The sequence below is a fragment of the Arvicanthis niloticus genome, chromosome 3, assembly GCF_011762505.2.
Source record: "Arvicanthis niloticus isolate mArvNil1 chromosome 3, mArvNil1.pat.X, whole genome shotgun sequence".
NCBI lineage: Eukaryota > Metazoa > Chordata > Mammalia > Rodentia > Muridae > Arvicanthis > Arvicanthis niloticus.
This window is the reverse complement of record NC_047660.1, coordinates 125,217,689-125,239,282: the sequence shown is the minus strand read 5'-3', so window position 1 is coordinate 125,239,282 and position 21,594 is coordinate 125,217,689. Positions and strand designations below refer to the sequence as shown.

The 21,594-nt window shown below is 40.8% G+C and overlaps 1 pseudogene; it reads left to right on the top strand.

The window, feature by feature from the left end:
- The first annotated feature begins 20,026 nt into the window (after window positions 1-20,026).
- LOC117705710 (large ribosomal subunit protein uL30 pseudogene) lies at window positions 20,027-21,192 on the top strand (annotated as a pseudogene).
- The last annotated feature ends 402 nt before the right edge of the window (window positions 21,193-21,594 follow it).

The following is a 21,594-nucleotide window of genomic DNA, read 5'->3' as shown; positions in this document are numbered from 1 at the left end:
CCTTCTTACTGTTTGGAGGTATGTGATGTCATAGTCACTGTGCGCAGGAAGACATGTGCTGAAGTCCTAAGGATTCACCAATTTGCTGAGTCCTGAATTGTCTACAAGTGATATTTCTTCACTCTCTGGAGCTGCCAACCTTCTTAATAAACTGTCACATCAGTCTAACTAGCACAAAGTCACACATATTGGCACAGTGATGTAGAGTGGTTCATGGTTTATGTGTCTTTAAATTAAAGTATGTTTATAATGTTACATTTGTCAACTTGATTGTGTAAAGAAATGCCTAGGGAATTAGTCAGGTGCCACCATGGGTGTGTCTGTGAGGAAGATCTGCAACCCTGACACACCTGGGAAAACGGAACCTCAATTGAGGAATTGCCTCTATCAGATTGGCATGTTTATGTGTCTGTCGAGCGTTTTCTTGGTGAGATCGATGTGGGAGTTCTCAGCCCACTGTGGGCAATGCCATTCCTAGTCAGTTGGGCCTGGGCTATACAAAAAAAAGGGGGGGAGGGAGGAACTGAACAAGCCAGAGGGAGCAAGCCAGGGCAGCCCTATTCCATGGTTTCTGTTTCAAGCTTCTGCCTTGGGTTCCTCCATGACAGACTACAACTTGTAAGAGAAAATTAACTTTTTACTCCATTTGTTGGGTTCAGTCATTGTTTTGTCACAGCAGTAGAAAGCAAACAAGAATATCAAGCAATGGCACTGGTTAAGAGTGAGGTTGTGGTGACCCTGTGAAAGCTTGCCTGGGACAATAGGTTGCACCCAGCCCTTTTAATAGCATGTAATGGGGACTCCAGAACTTTAAACTGGGATATCATTTAGCCCAGGTCTTGATTGCCACATTTCTTGAGTTTCATTTTTATATTAAGAATATGTATTTATGTCTTTGCCTATCTCTACAAATCTTTTAATATGTTACAATCTCGCATCCTTTCCTATTTTGTCCTGATTTGGGAGTGGTACAGTTGCTTCAGCTTTAACAGAACACCTGATTGGATCTCAAGTAACATAAGACTATCTCAGTCTGGTTACCATCTCCAAGATGACTCGCTTCTTACCACGCCTATTTGATGAATATGTGTCATATTTTAATGAAATTTAAGGTATGTATTCGCACTGTTTATGTCTACTGTGTGTGACAATGGTGTGTGCACATGTAGGTTTAGTGCAGGTGTGTACACCTATGCAAGTGTGTTCAGAGACCAGAAGAAGACATTGACTTTCCACGATGTTACTTTTCTTTTTATTCCTTTGAGACAAAGTCACAAAGCCAGAGCCACTCTCCTGTCTCTGCTTCCCCAACCACAGCAATGGGTTTATCATTATGTGCAGACACTCAGCTTTGTAGCTGGGAGCTGGGACCTCAACTCATGTTCTCAGGCATATAGAGCAAGCAGTATTACCCACAGAGTCATCTTGTCAGTCCTTATTTTTAATACCTTAATGTCTTTGAATCAAGATGTGTCTAAGTCCCTGCCAGCCTCATCAGTCTTGAAATACACCTAGTCCTTAGAAGAGGTATTAGCTGCCTATGACTGCCATGACAGTTGACACAAACCATTCCTTGGAGGAGCACAAATGGATATTACGTACCTTACAGTTCAGAGTTCTGGAAGTCTAGAGTGGGTCCCACCAAGCTAAACTGAGGTATTGGCAAGGTTAGTTTTTTTCTGCGGTGGTTCTAGGACTGAATTTGTGTCCTTCTCGGTTTAGAGTCTAAAAGCTACCTTCTTCCTTTGACATATTTTCCCTGCTCCTTTTCCATCTTCACAGACAGAAGCAGAAGGTTAAACTTCACACTGATCTCCCTGACCCTTTAGTCAGCCCTCTCATCTGCATTTAAAATCCATCTGCTCACATTGGCCATGCAGAGAACCAAAGTTAATCTCCGTGTTTTGGGGTCAGCTGATTGGCAACTTTAATTCCATCTTCAAACATAATCCCCTTCTGTTACACAAGCTAAGCTATTCACAGACTGCAGAAATTAGAAAGAGGATGTCTCTCGGGAGGGGCATTACTTAGCTGACCATATACGCACATATGAAACTTACAAAACTGAGGGCTGGGAGGTGGCTCAGTCAGTAAAGTTTTTCTCACACAAGTACAAAAACGGAGATCTGACTCCCAGCATCCATATAAAAAGCAGAGTACTGTGGCAAGCACCATCACAGTGATAGGAAGGCAGAGAGGAATGGATCCCTGTAATTCACCAGTCAGCAATATGGTCAAACTGGTGAACTCGAGATCAGGGAGAGACCATGTTTCAAAAATAGGGTGGACAATGAATGATTTGGGTGTATACTTCATACCATCACACACATATAAATGCATGTACACACAAATACATACATATTCATTCTCTCTCTCTGTCTCTCTCTCTGTCTCTCTCTGTCTCTCTCTCTCTCTCTCTCTCTCTCTCTTTCTCACAGAACAGGTACAAAACATTTGGACAAATCATTCTCTATCTTATTTTGAGATACATTAGTATCTAAATGTATTCTTTCCAGTAGTGAAAAAGTACATTGTTCTGATGAAACTTTGTCTGTCTGACTCTTAGGGGAGCAATCCTGCTTGCTCTGTCTACCTCAGGGGTGCCTGTGTGTGGTACAGGGGCTGGCACATCTGTATTATAACAGGAGAAGGGGAGAGGGGAGCTCCAGAGAAACTAATTTGTTTTTAAGTATAAAAATAAGCAGGACAATGTTATATCACAGTAAAATAAAATTCAAAGCAAATCATAAATGAAGACTAAATTTACCTCAACAACTTGGGAGTTGAAAAGCATCCTCACAAGTGAGCTGTAAAATAAACCCAAAGGCACGAGGAGCTGTTTAGATGACAAAACTATGAAGTACAAATTCCTAGAGAAGAAAGTTGATGGCCTTAAATTAGTTACTATTATAAAATTTTAAAAGGACAAAACCTCAAAACCCTTCATTCTAAAAGTTTCAAAAAATGAACAGTAAATGATCCTCCGGAAGAAACCAGAAGCCAGACTTCAGGGTAAGTCAAAAATTAGTAAATAAACTACCAAAACACACAGACTTAATTATAAAGGGTTTATTATAAAAATTTTTTTAAAAGAATTTTAATGTACTTTTTAAAACTTAAAAACATTCAAAAAGCTGATTAAAGGTAAATGAAGATTTATAAAACAGGGGTATGTATAAGAATCTCCAGCACAGGAGGAAAAATTATGGGGATTCTACAGTTAACTTCATGGAAAATAAATGTTGGAGGAGAGAGGGAAGAGACAACCTACTCCAGTCAGATGTAAGTCACCAATGCTGAGCTGGAGGAGGAACCTTGACGATGCAGATCACCAGAGAAGAGACTCACACCCAATCATTATCAGCTACCATTGTAAACTTATTCAGTTGTGTGTAGAGAACAACGCACAGTGGAAAGTGCTAGAAGGTATTCCATACAACGAACACCGCCCTCAGGTAAACTCTCAGAAGTCATCAAAAAAAAAAAAAAAAGAAAAGAAAAGAAAAACAAAAATGAAAAAAAGCAACCCTATAGATCATCTCACTAAGAAAACGGGCACAGGGACTAATTTAAAGATAAACAAAAATAGAATCAAAATCAATCAAATGTCAAATAATTTATGCCTGAGAGTAGTTTGTGAATGATGGTTTAATAACGAGAAATCTAGCCACACAATTCCTTTTATTAACAGATTTGAGTTGAAAATGTAAATATCTGACTTATTATAGCTTAGTATTCACCTCTAGTAGTAAAAATGCTACAGATACCAGCACTATAAGAAAATAACATATACCACCACCTTTTAAAAAAGAAAAACGTAAGGTACATGTATTTGTTTAAACAGCAAAATATCAAGATATCAAGAACAGCTTATTTAAAAGCAGCAACTTATAGGAAGTTTAAACCCACTCACTCTATTCACTGTCCACTAATGCAACCAACTTTTAAGAAATAAAACATTAAATATAAACACTGGAAATGAAGATACAGAGCTGTGTCTTTTCTATTGGTGATATAAAAACTGACAACCCCACACCATGTTTGGCCAGCATGACGGCAGGGGCATGAAATCCCAGCTCATACAAGGCAGAGGGGGGAGGCTTTTGGGTTCAAGTCCATACCAGGTTACATAGTGAACTTCAGGGAAACCTGGGCTGCATAGCGAGACCCGATCTCATCTGTATATATGTTAAAAATAACAACAAACTTAGAGAGTTAGCAAGGTTGTAAAGGTTCATAAGGTAAATACAATATCAGTATATTTTCTTTGCTGGGGTACTTAGAAGTGCAGAAGAAAATGAACGTTCACAATGGGGGAATATATAATAACCTCAGACATAGGATGAGAAATGAGGATTCTACTATTAACTTCATGGAAAATAAATGTACCATTGTACTTATTGTAGCAACCAATACTTAAAATTTCCAAGGAAGACATAGCAGCCATGTAAATGGAGACTAATGACACCATCTAGATGAGATTAACCACACTATTTCCATGAAGGGGGGGGTGGACATTTCAGGTGCTTGTCTCCCCTACTCAACTTCGTAGAAATGACACTTACATCAAGGTGCTTGGAATTGCAATAGGGATTTGTTTTTATTTCGTTTTTCAGGAGTGGGAAGAAGTTTGGATGATTTTATATTAAATAATTTTCATAGATTATATTAAAAGAATATGCAGCAGAATTTGGAAAGCAATGGAGGAAAATAGAAAACTAACTGTAGTAGAGATGATACAAGAGAGGTATGTTTGGGGTAAGAGGTCTCCCAAGCTGTTACTAGAAGGCATTGGCATAAGCATGGACAAACAGTTAAGTTGAAGTAGACATGCATTTCTAACAAGCACACTATTTAACCAACCAGAAGGTTGTCTTAGAGTAGAGAAAATACAAACCAAAATGCAGTTTTGCTTTGCACCTACCAGGCTGACAATACCCAGAGAATTATAAACACACTCTCCCTGCAGCAGAAGAAAACAGGCAAGAGATACCTGCAGATACTGCTGAGAATAAAAGTTACAGGTTACAATCCTTTTGGGGAGCAATATTGCAACTTCTACAAAAAATTTAAAACATGTCAAGTTTGTCTCAACTTCTCAGACTCCGTCCTACAGAAGCAAAAACACCAGCAGTGTGGGAGGACATGTGGATAGTGTTTGTTGAAGAAATACAGGGAGAAAAAAAAAAAACAGAAGCAAAGTTGCTAACTACACTGCAAATGGTTCACAATGTGAAATATTAAGTAGCCATTAAACAGTATAAGTAGAAACAAATATATCTCTCTATATATCTATATCTATATATCTATATATAGAGATATAAAATAATTTGTAAGGATTATCTTAGCATATAAAAAGCATGCTTTGCTTTGTCTATGTCTGTGTGTACTTGTAAGAGAATGGGAAAAACAAAAAGGCAGACACCATTTGCTACTCACAGTCCCTGGGATGTAAAGGGAAGGGAAGGAAATAGGAAATAGAACATGGAGGAAAAGGAGAACGCGATAACAACAACAACAACAACAACAACAACAAAAATTGAGATTTCATTCAGAAATGTAAAATTTGATCAAATTGCGGATTTTTATAAAGTTATTCACCAGCATGTGTAATACAGAACTTTTACAATAGGGAAATGTTAACATCAGCCATTGGATTGTGATTGAAAAAACATTTAGCTGAATTCCAACCCAAGGGAAGGGCTCCGCCATAAAGCAGCAGCGGTCGCTATGGAGACCTGCAAAGTATTTCCGCAGAGCAATTTGCACAGGTCCCACATGGACAATCACAGCAAATACGCTAAACAGTAAAGTTTAAAGAGACTTGGTCATTTTATGTGCTATGTTAACACGTTTAATGGTGTCGTTGTACATAATGTGAATTTGCATTAAATCCATATAATATTGTGCAGTCAGGACCGTCTATCTTTGTTTACTTTGGTGCAGTGGTTTCCAAAGGACTAAAGCTTTGAAATTAGACTTGTGATGCTGCAGACTAACATGATGGGTACCTACGAGCAAATGTAACGTGCTGCCTTCGAAAAGTGTGTGTGCACGTGTGTGTGCGCACGCGTGTGCATGTGTGTGCATGTGTGTGTGTGTTTGCACGGTATAGTATACATTGTATTTGTACATGCTGTCACCTTTTAAAATGTCACTTTCAGGAGTTAATTTTCATGGTGAGTCTCAGAGTAAGCCGGTCCAGAGTGCTTTCCATTCTGAAGTTTGTAGTTTTCCTCCATTCGATTCTGTGTTAAGATAATATGCTGAATTTTTGTTAGAAAGAAAAATGGGATTTGGAGACAAATCGTGTTTTATTTTTTTATGGTTTATTAATTAAATTTCAGAAACATTTGAAGTATGACATTTCAAAGCAACCACACAGGCCTTGGAGTATCCCAGCAATTGGTTCTAGAGTTTAACGTACGTTTAGGTTTATTTCTCGTGGCAATCTTCTTTCTAGTCAAGGAAGTTGTGTGTTCTCTGTTAAAGCCCCTTCCTTAGTCTCAAACTGTTCTTTCCTCACTTGGAGAAGGAAGCTTCCAGACTCCTTCCAGTAGAGGAGTGATTTTTGCTTCTACTTCTTTCTACAATTACCCCAGGTACTAAAATACGTGGTTTGTATATTGATTCCCAGCTTAGCCATGAGCTGCTGGAGGCCCCAGCCAAGGCCTGGCCACTCAGGTGCCCCAGATGCCTGCTCAGCTTTGTTGCTCCTTAACCGTGACCACAGTCTTTCAAAGTCTCACCAACCACTCTAATCTGCATTTCCTGCATAACTGATCGTATTTCTAGAAACCTGTCTGCCTTTCTCTGGTGATTTCTTCTTTCTTCCCCCCCCCCCCCCGTCTACTTACGCCCATCATAAAACATTTATCTCCTCTGTGGATTCAAGTCACTCTCTAATAACTCCAGATCACACTATCCAGAAAGAGAGCTCAATGAAACCACTGGGACATTTTTTTCAGTTTTGAAATACTTTAGTATAGAGCTTAAGGATTTAATTTGATCATTGAGGCGGCTAATTGGGGGATGTATTTTTGTTTCCTTTAGATCCCCCATTTTACCGTCAAACATGTTAGAATGTTGGCAGCTTCTGATTGGTATTTAATGGACAGAGTAAAGAACAGACACCGAAACGCATTGTTAGTCGGGTGCTTCTGAAACCGCACAGTAGCTAGCTCAAGCCTGGGAGGAGCCTACAAGGACCCATGTGCCTCTCTGCCAGCCCAGAATTGGAAGGCTAATAGCTGTACTCATCCATATTTAACTGACATCTCAGATCACCCACAAGTATCTCTGAATTGAAAGCTCCGCTAGAACAGTAACAAAATATTTAAAAGTGGGAAGGGCACGCGAGGACAGAGCTGGATCAAGGGTAAACCCTCCAAGGCATAATCCCAAGTCCCAAGCAGAAACCCTCCAATGCGAGGTGTCAGAGCACCTCAAAGTGCACGGGGCGGGAGGCCTGGCTTGGAAAATTATATACGAATGCTAATCATTGATGAAAACAGTTATGATAAAGCACATGGACTACAAACTGAGAGTCACAGAAAGAAGGGGTAGCGGGATGGTGAAGCTCGCGGACACAAACCATTTGTATCTCTGTCCCGTGACTCTACCACAAGACCTTGTTCAGTCATCAAAGTTCATTAGATTGGATATTCATCAAAGCGCATTAGGATTGGATGGCAAAGACAAATAAAACATCTAAACCGGTTTTAAATGCAGCTCTTTTCGTGTTTTTCAAGAAGGCAGATCAGACTTGCAGTCGATGTACACGTGCTCACAAAGAAGGGAAGTTCAAATGGCTACAGGACTGGAACCTGCCCCTCCCCCAAGCATGCGACCTTGACATTAAGAACTTAAAACCACTTGGGCCAAGGTCTAACACCGGCTGTAAGGTGAATCTGTTAAGAGAGAATCTCTGTTCAGTTAAGCTGCAGTTTCTTTCCAGGACTATTATTTTAACATACTCATTAGATGTGTACTTCACTTGGTTAACTATTGTTTTCCTTGTGCAAGGTTAGTTCAAAGTGCAGAACCAAAACTTTATAGGAATAGGAACCGTGAGCAAGCCATGAGTCTCTAATTACCTCAGCAGAAGATGGCTTTCCCATGCACGGATGCACAGTGAGTCAGCTTCCCAATGATTCTGACGGGTCTCACATGCTTAGAAACATCCTAGATTTCAGTGCTGAAATTTTAATGTCCCGAAATTTAGTAATTACAAATGAGTTATGTTGGCTATTTATATTAATATCATATACTTGAGTATAGACATGAAAAAGAATTTAGCAAAAAAAAAAAAAAAAAAGATTTTAGCAAGTTTTTATTGCATCTCTAGTGCTCCTTAGAGGAAGTAGGTGATGTTTTTACGTCTTAATAGTAGGCTGCATTTTTACACAGGAAAACAGAGCTCCCAAGCAAGCACACGGACTTAAAAATCAACAACTACTATGGTTGAAGCAAATGCTTCTGGTTTGAAGGGAGAAAGAAGCCATGAATTAGACACCTCAGGAGCTCAGTCTTCTGTGTGGAAAAACCCTTAGTGGGTCCAACCAGGGACTGGCTGTCACTTGTCACTCTGATTTTTCTAGCAGATATTCAAATGTTCCTCATTCACTTAAGAGCTTCAATGTTTGCTACATTTGGGGAACAGTCTAAGAATCCCGACGCTGCTGTGCCCTAGATGCTAACTCTTGGAGAAGCAGCAGGGCACTCTGTGGTCTGACAACTTAATGTTGCATCCTGGATCCTGTGCAAATTTTGATCAAAATGTAGTACTAACACTCCAAAGAAATGGGTAAGACTGAGGGAATCTCAAGGGACAAAGCAAGTTGTTCAACTTAACTGAGCACCAGCGTCCCTGAGGGAAAGGGAAAAGATACATCCCAATCTTCATCACTGTAGAATATCAGCCCGGTTTCTCACACAAGGTAATTAAATATGGCAGCTGTAGCTCGTGAGATTTCCTAGTACAGTTTTTAGTGGAAAGAGGTCTGGAGTCATCCTCTAAGTTGTCCTTCGCCCACTGACACTGGACCACATATAACAGCAGAATATAAATATCTTGAGGGAATGTCCCCACCCTTTGGGTGGCTTGATATCTCTTCCAGTATAACATAGTCTGCTGGTATTGCCAATTTCCCTGTCCAAGCAGCATCTTACCATGGAGTTCTGTTTATTTAAAAAAAAACAAAAACAAAAAAAACAACAACAAAAAAACTTCTTCTGTCTCCTGCTACATATTTCTCATGGTGCTTCGTCTTACCTAAATGCGTTGCTTGTTCTTTTGCTGATTGCCTGTCTCCTACCAACAGAGAGAACGTGCCTGGAGCGGGGGGGGGGGGGGTGGGGGGTGTCCTAAGCAGTCCTCTTGTACCACCACCTGGCACATGCTGCATCTTCAATGAGTATTTCTTGAATAATTTTTTTCTCCAAAGCATAAATTGTTTCTGACCTAGCAGCAATCTGGAGATATTAGAAGGCTTATACGCCTTCTAAATACTTTGTGGCTCTCTGGGCTGACCCCTAAACTTGACAATGACAAAAGAGAGTTTGGGAAACATTTCTTGCTCCCTCAGGTGGCCATCTATGTGCCCCTTCCTGTTTCTTTTACTTGTTTGGGTAAGTGTCTGATATTCTAATTTCAAGGTTTCAGGGTGCACAATAAATGCTAAGAGGCAGTGACTTTTACTGTGTTGGAAATGCACAGCACTCTCAGTTTTGGCGTTGAAGACTGCTTTCATACAAGTAGATGGAGATCATTTATGCATTCCAGAAACTTGTATTCTTAAGAGAATGGGAAAGAAAATGCAGATGTGATTATCATTTTAAACTTTCAAATTGAATTTAAATCGAATTTAAAGCATTTAAAAGTTGTTTAATTATTGTTATTTAAAAGCTACAGAAAGGTTGTTATGGTAATTAGTGATGCCTGGATAATTCATGAAAAAGCAGAATTTATCTGAATTATTTAGAAATCTTGCTTCAAATCTCTATTGTCGCTGAATTGTTAAGTAATGAACTTTCAAATTAATAATCACGAAAATATGCCCATTCAATGGATATACTTCCAGCTAGAGAATATTTCTCTAGCAAGTAGAATCACAAAAAAATTTAAATATATCAACTCTATTTATAATACTCACAAATTGTGTCCCACTTAAAATCGACTGCATTGGATTGCAATTAGGAGACTATTGACCTGTTTGTTGAGTGCACTTGGTTTTAACTCTAGATCAGTCATTTCTTCAAGTCAATGTCCAGGTTTAATGGATAATTGAAAATTTCAAACCATATACTCATAAGCTGATTAATTGTGATTGACACAGTCCCTGCAGCTAACGTCTGGATCAATGTCAAATTCACTCATATCTCAAAATGTGCTGGTGTAGCAGTTTCTTTTGTTAAGTACTTCCTGTCCTCTTCCTTTGTCTCTCTTTTAAATACCAATAAGCCTTTACCAAAATGTCTTCCTTGGTTCTATAAACAAGAGGCTCTTTAAATGTCCAACCCTTTTAGAGTCAACTGCATGAAAGCTGCTGGATTCCATGTCCTCAGACACCAATGAACTCTATACAGTGAGTTCTAACACTGTCTTCTTGGCAGGTTCTCAAGGAAGCAGACACCGTAACAGTCCAGAAAAAAAGAGCAAAACCTGAATTACCCCCACGTTTAGCACTCACTACCCATGGTAGAAATGAAACTGTGATTATAGTAGTGGGGGTATCATTGATGTGTGGTATGTGTGTACCCACAAGCTATGCAATCATTCCTAATGAAAAGTGTACTATTGAATGGTTATGAAGATATACTTTCGATTTCATTTTCAATCTATGCTCATTAGCAATAGTGGAAGCTGAACCTTATTTTAAGTAGAGATGAATTTCTATATTCAGAAAGAATGAATCAATTTGTAGTGCAGGTGAAAGTCTAGGAGATAAACATACATTTATTCTAAGTAAGTAGAAAGCAACATATTACACTGTCTGGGTGGAGATACCTGAAATTTCATCCTTTTGAGTGCCTTAATTCTTTTTATATTTACCAAAAAAGTCACACACCCAAAATGCTATTTTAAAATCAAAGAAATCTGTTCTGCATCTCATTTTACTATTTAATAGAGCAGCTGAAAAATGACTTAAAGATGTGGCCATATGGTGTGAAAATCCAGAATCAAGGGAAGAATGAGATACTGTAAACATGTAAAAGGCAATAAAAGGAGCCGGCTCCGAACTCAGTTAATGAAAAGCTGGCGGCGGGGGCTGTCTTCTGCTGATCACACTGGAGGACACTGACTCGCTGGTGGTTTCCCAAACATAATGCTGCATCTCAAGTGTTTGAGAGATGCAAGGAAGTCTCTCCCTCATCCTGAAATTGTTTGCACAGAAAGCTCCATAGAATAAATTACCGAGGCTTCCAGCACAGCTCAATTAACTGAATGAAGCAAGGAGAGAAACAGCTCCAATCTGGTAGCCACAGAACCTGGCATAATTTCTGCTTGAAGAGTTTACAAGCGGATTGGGGCATTTAAACGACAGCCTGGATTTGGGAGTTAGGATAACAGGAAGAGGCAGGAGGGGCTCAAACTAACACTTTGCCCCCACAGATGTCTCCATAGGAAGCGAGGTGCTCGAAACCCAAGGCTTTTCACGTCTGTCTTCATGAGGAATTCTGATGCCTCCACCACTTTCCCCAGCTTCACAGATATGATGAGCCAGACTTTCTGTTCCCTAGGAGTTCCAAACAGTTCTTTCCTTGAACGGTGTTTCAGAAACAACCCAGCTTCATGTAGCAAAACTTCAAGTCACTTGATAAATGATGAAATCACCTAGGCCTTGAGAAGAGTTATCCAGTGCTGACCCAATGCTTGGGCTCTGAATTCCTATCTATACTTTAATTTATTCAATGAAGACTTTTTCCAGGCCAGCATTGGTCTAAGCGTGTAGAATAAAACCATCTATCTTTTCACGAGAACCTAGTTGAGTTGGTGAGAGAAGCCTTATAAACAGTTTCTGAAGACTGAATGATCTACCCCAGCCAAGCTCCAGAAAGTTTCCAGAGAACTGTCATCAGGCGGTTGCTTCGTGTTCTGGGTAATCAGGTACCTACTTCCTAGGAGCAAATTTTACTTCTGTTTTGTAAGAAATGCAGATGCTTTCAAGTCACCTGGGACATTTCCCTCCCTTCTGTTAAAGTCAAATGTGAAACTTCTCATCCACCCCTTCCACAGTGTGTGGGTGGCCGGCAGAGATGGCAGGGCTTCTGTGAGGGTGACTTACAGAACAGGAAACTTCGTCTCTCTGTCCTCTGGTTGCCCCAAAACCACTTGGTGACAGAACAACAATAAAGGAGAAATGATGTTGACAATCTCAGGGTTTGCTTACACATTAGCAACTGACTGTCTCCTTCAACCAAACATGATCCCACAGACAGTCGGGAGCAGTGGAAGCAGAGAAAACCACAACTTAAATCCCGAAAGCCCCATGTCATAGCAATAACATTTTCTTACAAATAGATGGCATCCTTAGTAGTGAGTTCTGAAAACCCAGAGGATGAGTGAAAGGTAGAGGGAGCAAGCCTAAGGGGCGGATCTGGGGTGGGACTTACAAGGGGCAAGTCTATGGGGGATCTTACAAGGGGTGAATCTATGGGGGCGGTCTTACAAGGGTAGGGCCTATGGGGTGGATCTTACAAGGGGCGGTACTATGGGGGGGGTTCTTACAAGAGACACTTGCAACAGCTAAGATGAAGTCTTGACAAACCAACCTAGATCACTAGGCCTCCTTCTGGTCCTGTGTTATCGCCTGCTTCAGAATTTGGCTCAATGCCAACAGCAGTGCCCTCATGTGCTACACTGAAAATAAAACAAAGGGCACTATTCATCACAGTTTTCAACAACTGGTTTCTTTTTTAAGTTTGAAAGAAAAACTTGGCAATCATAAAGCCGAGGGTTTTTTTTTTTTTTTAATTTTGTTTTATTTTTATATATTTTCTTCTTGGTGTCAAAATAAACTAGAACCAAAGGGGCCAATGGAAAGAAAAGGAAAACAGAGAAAATGCTTTAGAGCTGAGTGGGCCACACACTGCCATTCGACAGACACTGAACCATGGAATGTATCACTCTCAAGTTCTCCAACCCCAAGAGCCAGTTCCTTTCTGCTTCTGTAAGATGTGGCTACTTAGAGAAACTCAAATAGGCTCCCGGTGTTAACTGTGCTGAATATTTACTTTAATCAAAGTGACATTTTCCAGATGGTGTCATCCAGAAAACCGCATCCGAAATGCGGAGTAAAAGAGAATTCGGTTGAACATTCCAGGGGAAATCGAACACAGGTGCGCACCCATTTTAAGACGATTTGGTTTACGAAAATACAAAGCTCGGAAACCAGTACATGGATGGCATGAATACTTCTCCCCAGAGGCATCTGGTCCTTGCCATAGCTACCAGGAAATCCTCGTGAAGGTGTGGGATCCAGGGCATCAGGCTTTGTTGTCAATTGCAGGAGCCTGATACTCCCAGCCGCTAATTACCAGCCTCACTTTCCTTTCCGAAGTCCCCAGACTTTCCCTCTGCCCAGCCAAAGAAAGTGTTTAAGGTAAGAAGCTGCTCTGAGGTGTCTCTGAGAGTTACTAGCCTACGGAAACGAACTCCCCGAACACCCACAGAATCCTGAAGCTGTACATGGAATAGACATGCACTGTAAGGATGGCGTGCACTTCAGAAGTGAAATAAAAGTGATACCGACAAGGGAAGAAAGGCCAGGAACGGTGGAACCTATCACCTGAACTGTTTGCTTGTAGGGGACTTTTGAGGGGAAATGGCTTCACCATCGCTGCAGGAATCAGAGAGCAGTCCACAGACTCAGAACATTAGGAAGGACAGACTAAGCCAGGCACTGGTCATGTGACTTACAGGCAGTTTATCAAGGGAACCCCGGAATTTCCCTGACCTCAGCTGTTGCATCTGCAGGGTGGTAACCACACCCAGCTTGGAGGCATGCTGCCAGGACTCAGGGGATGTGTGTGTCGTGTACCCATTGTGCACACAGGTCAGACTCAGCTCTGTTACACCTGAAGCTTGTGTAACTTTGAGCATCACTTGTAAGGCAAACTCCCCCAAACTATGTTTGTAAATGAAATTAGGAGTAACTCATGAGAAATTACAGTTTCCTGGAATGTATTCATCTGTGTGTGAGATTGTGACCTGGGTATTGAGGATTGGCAGCCAGTGACTTACTCACTTAGCTACCTCACTGGACCAAGAAATCACACTTAAAATCTGAGAATGGTAACAGCACTTAAATGGTAACAGCACTGAACTCCTCGTTCTTTTCTACATGTATTTTTCAGCGACACACTTGGATCGTAATTCACAGGGCTGTCCTTTCCTACTTTACTGCTGTCCTTTTAAGAGAATGCAATGTTCATTCATCTTTCCTTCTGCACAGAAGGGAGACACCTGTCCTTGGTTGTTTGTTGTTGTTCTCTTTTCTTTTCATGAGATGGGGTCTCACTCTGTAGCCCTGGCTGGTCTCGAACTCACAGATATCTGCCTGGCTTTTCCTCCTGAGTGCTGGGACCTCGCTGTTAATGTTTGGGATGCAAAACTAAAGCACAGCTTCCCACCCTCGTTACTTGTCCCTCCTGGTTGTCCCAGAGACTGGTTTGCCAAAGCCAGAACTTCTGGTAAATTGTGTTCCACATGATCATCATGGTGAACTGAATAGTCCTGAATACTGCATACTGCATACTGCATACTGCATACTGCATACTGCAGTTTGTAACTGCAAGCCCACAGCAGCATGGGGGTTCTGTAGCTCAAGCTCCTGTTGGAGTGGAGATAGTTAAGAGATCCACCCTTTACTTACAGACTCGTGCTTCTGAACTAAATTTTCACAGACTAGTCCTGACCTCATCAGCCTTTAGTCTTGTTCCGTCTCCCCTTCTTGCCCACTTATAGTGCATTTGTGAAGAGTTTCAACTCTGCTTTGAGCACACCTCTGCTTTGAGCCATGGAGAATTCCTGGAATCCATTTTGTTTTTAACTAAAAGAGCTGGTAAGGACTTAACTACACATGGAAGTGACTCTGAGCTACATAACTATATCCTACTGGGTCCTAATTACAGTCAGCACAACTTCCCCTTATATTGCTCCTAAAATGTTCAGTGACATTCCAAGAGCCACGTGCACACCAGTAGAGCCCAGTGAAACAAAGTGGTCTTCCTTTAAGGCCTTCAGGGTCAGGTCTCATGACAGGAGCACCAGAGTATCGAGCCAGGTACAGGTGCAGTACACAGGTGGTGTACTGGTTACAAACCCAAGGGGCTGGCCTTGGCTGTTGCTGTACCACTGCAACAAAACAAAAGAAAACAAAAAAAAGAGATAGGAAGAGATGGCTGGTGGGCAGTTTCAACCAGCTGCACCCAGAACATCTTTCTTTTGCAGGTTTTACAAAACCACACAATTGTGCATACATGTTGCTGTAGCCTGTGAACACAGCACCCTTGGGCTTTTGTGTAGGTAAAGGTACCTGTGGCTACATGTCCTTATTGTACATGGTTACTCTGCTCCCGCTGAAATACAGTACATGTTCAATAAACACTTGGAAATGATGTTTTATCCTCAGGGAACTTACAGTCTAGCCAGCAAAACAAACAAGAGTAGGTCAACAAACCCCTGCCACAATTCAGCATGTCAGAGCCAAAATCTGTAATTGCACAGAATGTGGGGAGGTGAATTCAAACCAAACTAAATGACTAAGTATCTGCAGGGTGAGCCAGCCAGGAGTCTGGGCTGCAGATCCAGATCAATCCTGGTCTTAACTGCAGTTTTGGCCCCACCTGGTGGTGGTTTTACTGTGTGGTTTAGGCACTGCTGAGGAACTTCTGAGTCCTGGGGCTGACTTGGTTTTTCAGAGTGGTGGGACTGACTCCAGAATTTTTCCAATTAAGTTTATGAGTCAGCTCGGGGTGGGAGGTGGGAGGTGGGGAGCTCAGCTGGGCGGCACCTAGTGCTATGGGATTCTCCTTTGTGTCCCTACTTGAGGAGACGGGGCTGTGCACTGTCCTGCACAGGATGCATAGGCAGCCCAAGGAGGGGGTCACAAAACTGGAAGCCAACAGGTCTCCCAGGTACAGGAAGGACTATTTGGGCAATGCATCAGGGTGCAACAGCTACAGAAATGACAGATTCGGAGGGGACTTCTGAAAGGATCTTGAGGGGGCGGTCCTCCTAGAAAACTGCCAAAGAAGGAGCAGGCCAACCCACTGAACATTTTATGCACACACACACACACACACACACACACACACACACACACTTGCATCACAGGACACCAGAGGCAAAGGCTGAGCAGTCACAGGAGAAGGGATCTGAAGTCCTAGCTTAGGTCCAAGAGCATTGCCTAGGGTGAAGACTGAGTTATGACCTTGCAGAATAGGAGACATGAATCCACAGAATCAGACAACTTGAAGAAGAGACTTAGGGTCATCTACATCAGGGGACCTGTGGAGACAAATCATATAACATCACCAGAGTCGTGGTTGACATTCCACAAGTCAGACTAAATAGTGATGCAAGACATGCACACAAGGCTTCGTGTATCTTTTATCTGGGTGTTTATCTTCATTTCATCTTTGCAAAATATTAGAGCAGACATTATGAAGGAAATGAACATAAATCTAAACATAAGTAGAGAACAGTATTCATCACTTACCAGAAACCTGTTATGTTTACTAGAAATGTTAGTTTTATGTAACGATGTGTCATTGCTGGACTACACCAACCTTACTTTTTCTAAAGCAGTTAGCCTTCAAGGACATTTTGCTGCCTATGAGGTCAGAAAGGTAACTGGCTGCAGATGTGAAATGATAGGAACCTACCACAGTTAAAAAAGAAAAAAATCGCCTACCCAGCAGAGGAAGGTGGCTAGGAAAGAAAGACAAATAAGTATTATAGGATGAAAAGAACACTCACTGTTTAAAAGGTAGCAGTTTGCATTTTAAGCCACAAGCTGCTGTGCAAAAAGAAAAAGAAAAGAAAGAAGAAAGAAAAAGATCCACTGATAAACACTCCATGGTTTTTGTTACATTACCCATCCTTATTCCATGACAACTCTCTAAATGAAAAAAAAAAACTATAAATGTCAAGAGAATATATAATCTGTTAATACAAAAACCTTGAGCTAAGTGGATAAAGTACAAATAATAAGATTAGTTGGCATCAACGCTGAGCCCTTGGTTGCATGGGAAAACGCCACCATTTTTGCCCGATGATCTGTGGATGGCTTTGTATAGGGTCTGGTGTGGACCCAGCCAAGAAAATGGAAGACATAGTGTTTCAAAAGAGAGGACCTCGAGAGATGATGAATACTGGAAAACTACAAAAACCAACAAACCAAAACCAATAGCGCCACCTCTGGGACTGCAGAGGCAGGTGCTTTGAAGTCAAGAGAGAGGCCCAGTTTCTCAAAGCCTAGAGCCGCGGTTCTCAACCATCCTAATGCTGCAACCCTTTAATACAGTTCCTCATGTTGTGGTGACCCCCTCCCCCAACCATAAAATTGGTTTCTTTGCTATTTCATGACTGTATTTTTTGCTATTATAAATCATACTGTAAAATCTGCATTTTCTGATGGTCTGAGGCAACCCCTTATGGAAGGGTTGTTCACTGCGCCCAAAACATTGTGACCCACAGGTTGAGAACTGCTGGCCTAGAGACTTCAAGAAGCACTGTCACTGGAACAAGTGACAGTGCTCAGCTCATGCACAGGCTTCACGGGGTCATCATGAAACCAGTTCTGAAAGGATCAAACAACAAAGCAACAACAACAAAAAACCAACAAAAAGCCCACTCTCAAGGTGAACGCTGTTTAGGTGGCAAGGTGGCATTTCCAGAGACAGAATAAGAGCAGCTCTCCCCTCCCTTCCCAGACTGCAGCTTCCTGCCTAGTACTTCACATTTCACCACCTAACAGGAAACCACTGATAGTGCTTTACAGAGTCCGGGAGTCACATAAACCAACAGTGAAAGCTGGGAGACAACAGGTTGGTAACACGCACACTGACCATACAGAGACACAGTTCTGTCCCATGTTTAGGTCTGTTTCTCACATCTTAGTTCATCACAATGAAATTTGTCTCAAAATACCTTGATCAGCAACAAAGAAGCTGAGCGTGTTAGCCAAGGGCAAACTGATCTACACCCAAACCGTGCTGTCCAGGAAGGCTTCCTACACCCCGGAGAAGTACGAGATTGAAGTTACCTATGAAAAACGGGCTCCTTGGATGCCATGTGCGAGCTGGCTTAAAACAATAAGCATTTCTTGCCCCCAAGGACAACATTCCCTACAAATATGGTCTGGATGCTTATCAAACAAGTTTTTAGGCTGCTCTCTGAAGTTTCTGGGCAAGTACAAACACCAGAGTCAAAAAATGCCTTTAAAAGCAAGGCCACAGAGCACGTACCCTGTCAGTGGATCCTCATATTCCCCCAAGGTAAACAGTAACATGAGAATATTTATATGAAATAAAACTGTGTATCAAGCCTGCCTTGGCTCAGCCAGAGGGGAGGATAAATCCCTTGCAGATCTCTCATAGAGTGGTCCTTTGTTGACCGCGGACGCCACTTCCAAGACACTGCAGACCAACTGCAGAGCAAGGCTTTTCATTATGCCAAGGAATGAAAATATTACACCCCCCACACACACACATTTTGTGTTATTTCACAGTTATATTTTACTTAACCTCCTCCTACCTTTTGTTCAAGTAATTTTAATTTATCATGAGTCAAGCCCAAATTTAGTATGGAAACAAATGACAAGTCCCTACCACAAACCCACAAACAAACTGTATCACCCTCATAGCCCAGCGGGCTTGCTGCTGGCCCTTCCCCTCCTTGAAAAAACTAAAGTCTAGATACAGGGGAGGTTGTTGGAGGGAGGAAATGGAAAAGGGCAAATGATGTAATTATAATCTCAAAACCTGAAAGAAAAGATTTAAAAATAAAAATACATGTATATTGTAATGTTCAAGGAAAGAAACTTCTAAAGAAAATATGCAGTAAACCTTAGAGTTTATATATTAAGATAAAAACTAATCTTTTAAATATTTTCAGGTTTTTCAATATTGCTTTCTTATGTTTTCAGTAAACTTAAAATCCCAGAAAGAAGAAAGACTGCAGCCTGAGGTTTAAAGTTGAGTGGAACAAAACTCCAGAGGGTTGATCAAAGGTGAGCTGTTTGTCCACTGGCATCTGTGCTTGTTCCACAGCTGGTGCATGTCATGGGCAAAGTCACCTGGCAGGAACTGAGGGTGAAATGAACTATGAAGCCACATACCTCACAATATACACATTGGGGAAAGCAAAAATAATACTGGAGAAACGTTTGCACAAACTTAGTCTATTTCTTCATAGATCCACCTAAGAAACGGCTACCGTGAATCAAGGGAAAATTTTAGTGAATTTCTCATACTTTTTAAATCCAATGGGATAATTCTTGCCAACTAAAGCTAGGACAGAGCTGGTGATACTGTGTCTGTCTGTGGGCAAACCTTCACAGGGCACTGCTGGCTCAGATCCCTAAAGTACCAAGCCAGGACAAGGAAGAACAGAGAAAGAGGACCAGGTGAAAGACTAATTAGCATATGGTGATAGCATATCAAACCAGCCCTGCAGGTTTAGCATCATTGATTACAATTGATTACAATTGATTACATTGATTACAATTTTCAATTTGATAGCTGGAACAAAGCTCAAGTTTGATTAACAGTATTACAAACTATTAACTAAGCTACCCATGTAGCAAAAGTGTCTATAATAATGGTTGGGGAAAAAATGAGGAAGCCAATCTCCTAGGTTTGTATCCTTACAACCAGATATTAGAAATTTGCCAAATTTTATTTAGAAAGTATGATTTTAGCAAAAATTATTCAGATATTTGTCAGCTTTTTAAAAAAAACTGTCAAAATACTCAATATAAACTTGATTATTCTTTTCTCTCCTTTTCTAGCTGAAACCATGGAGGCTGTTCCAGAGAAGAAAAAGAAGGTTGCCAGTGTGCCAGCAACCCTTAAGAAACAGGTTCCTGCTGTGCCAAAAAAAAAAAAAAAAAAAAAAAAACCTTAAGAAAAAGAAAATTTCACAGAGTTGAAGGTGAAGCGCCTGAGAAAGAAGTTTGCCCTGAAGACACTTCGAGAGGCAAGGAGGACACTCATCTATGAAAAGGCAAAGCACTATCACAGGGAGTGCAGGGGGATGTGCCGGACTGAGATTCGCATGGCAAGGAAAGCTGGCAACTTCTGTATTCCTGAGGAACCAAAATTGGCGTTTGTCATCAGAATCTGAGGTATATCAATGGAGTAAGCCCAAAGGTCTGCAAGGTATTACAGCTTCTCCATCTTCGACAGATCTTCAATGGCACCATTGTTAAGCTCAACAAGGCTTCAATTAACATGCTGAGAGTTGTGGAACCGTACATTGCATGGGGGTACGCTAACCGGAAGTCAGTAAATTACCTCTTCTACAAGCCAGGATACCGCAAATTCAATAAGAAACGGATTGCCTTGACAGATAATTCCTTGATTGCTCGATCTCTTGGTAAATTTGGCATCATCTGCATGGAGGATCTAATTCCTATGGCCCTTCAAATTATCTTACCCACGAGGTGGAACTAAGAAAAAGACAACTTACTTTGACAAATGGATCAATAGCACCATGCATTGGAACAGCTCGTTTATTTCCTATTGGTTTGTGAAAATGAAACAGAGCTCCAGAGTAGATTGGTAAAGATCATTTATAATACATTTCATTGCTATAGTGTACTTTTAAAACATTTTCATAAAACACAGATCCACAGTTATGGTAGGCATGTTTCCCCTATCTTATAAGAAATGAAACCATGTCTTCACTGAAGGTATGAGTAGCAACCCAAGCCCCAGTGTAACAGTCAATTGTCCAAAGCTCTTCCTACTAGGCTATGGGGACTCCCCTGAAGCAGGTCACTACTTTCGAGTTGTTATGACTGCTTCTCAGCTCTCAAGGACTCAGGTCCACCAGAGCAGCATCTTCCCTCTCCACCATAGCAACTAAAATTCATTATGTTTGAAACCATTCATAAGTCCATCATTTTTCTGTCTTCATTTTAATTATATTGAAAGAAAATAGAAGATATCCACAAAACCTTAACCCTGGAATGGCATAAACAATCAAATTTGAGTTAAATGTAACTTTAAAAAAGGCTAGGTCATCGAATCCAAAGAATAGGTTAAGTTTGACCTAATTTGATTTTTAATTCTCTAAAATAAATGCATATTGTATATTTTCTCTGAAGTTCATAATCTTTCTTATTAAATAAAATGAGTGGAGAATTTAGTTCTCTTTGCTTGTAACTAGAAAATATCTTCTATTAAAGTGATATAAATATTAGAGATTAGTCTACATTGACAAAATCAATAAGCAATTTCTTTTGCTTCATAAAGAGGCTACACATTTTAATTTAATTCCGATAAAATTTCTTCTGCTAATATTCTTTTTGTTAAAACATATTGAAGACCTCCAAAATTATCATTTAAATTACCCAAAAGGTA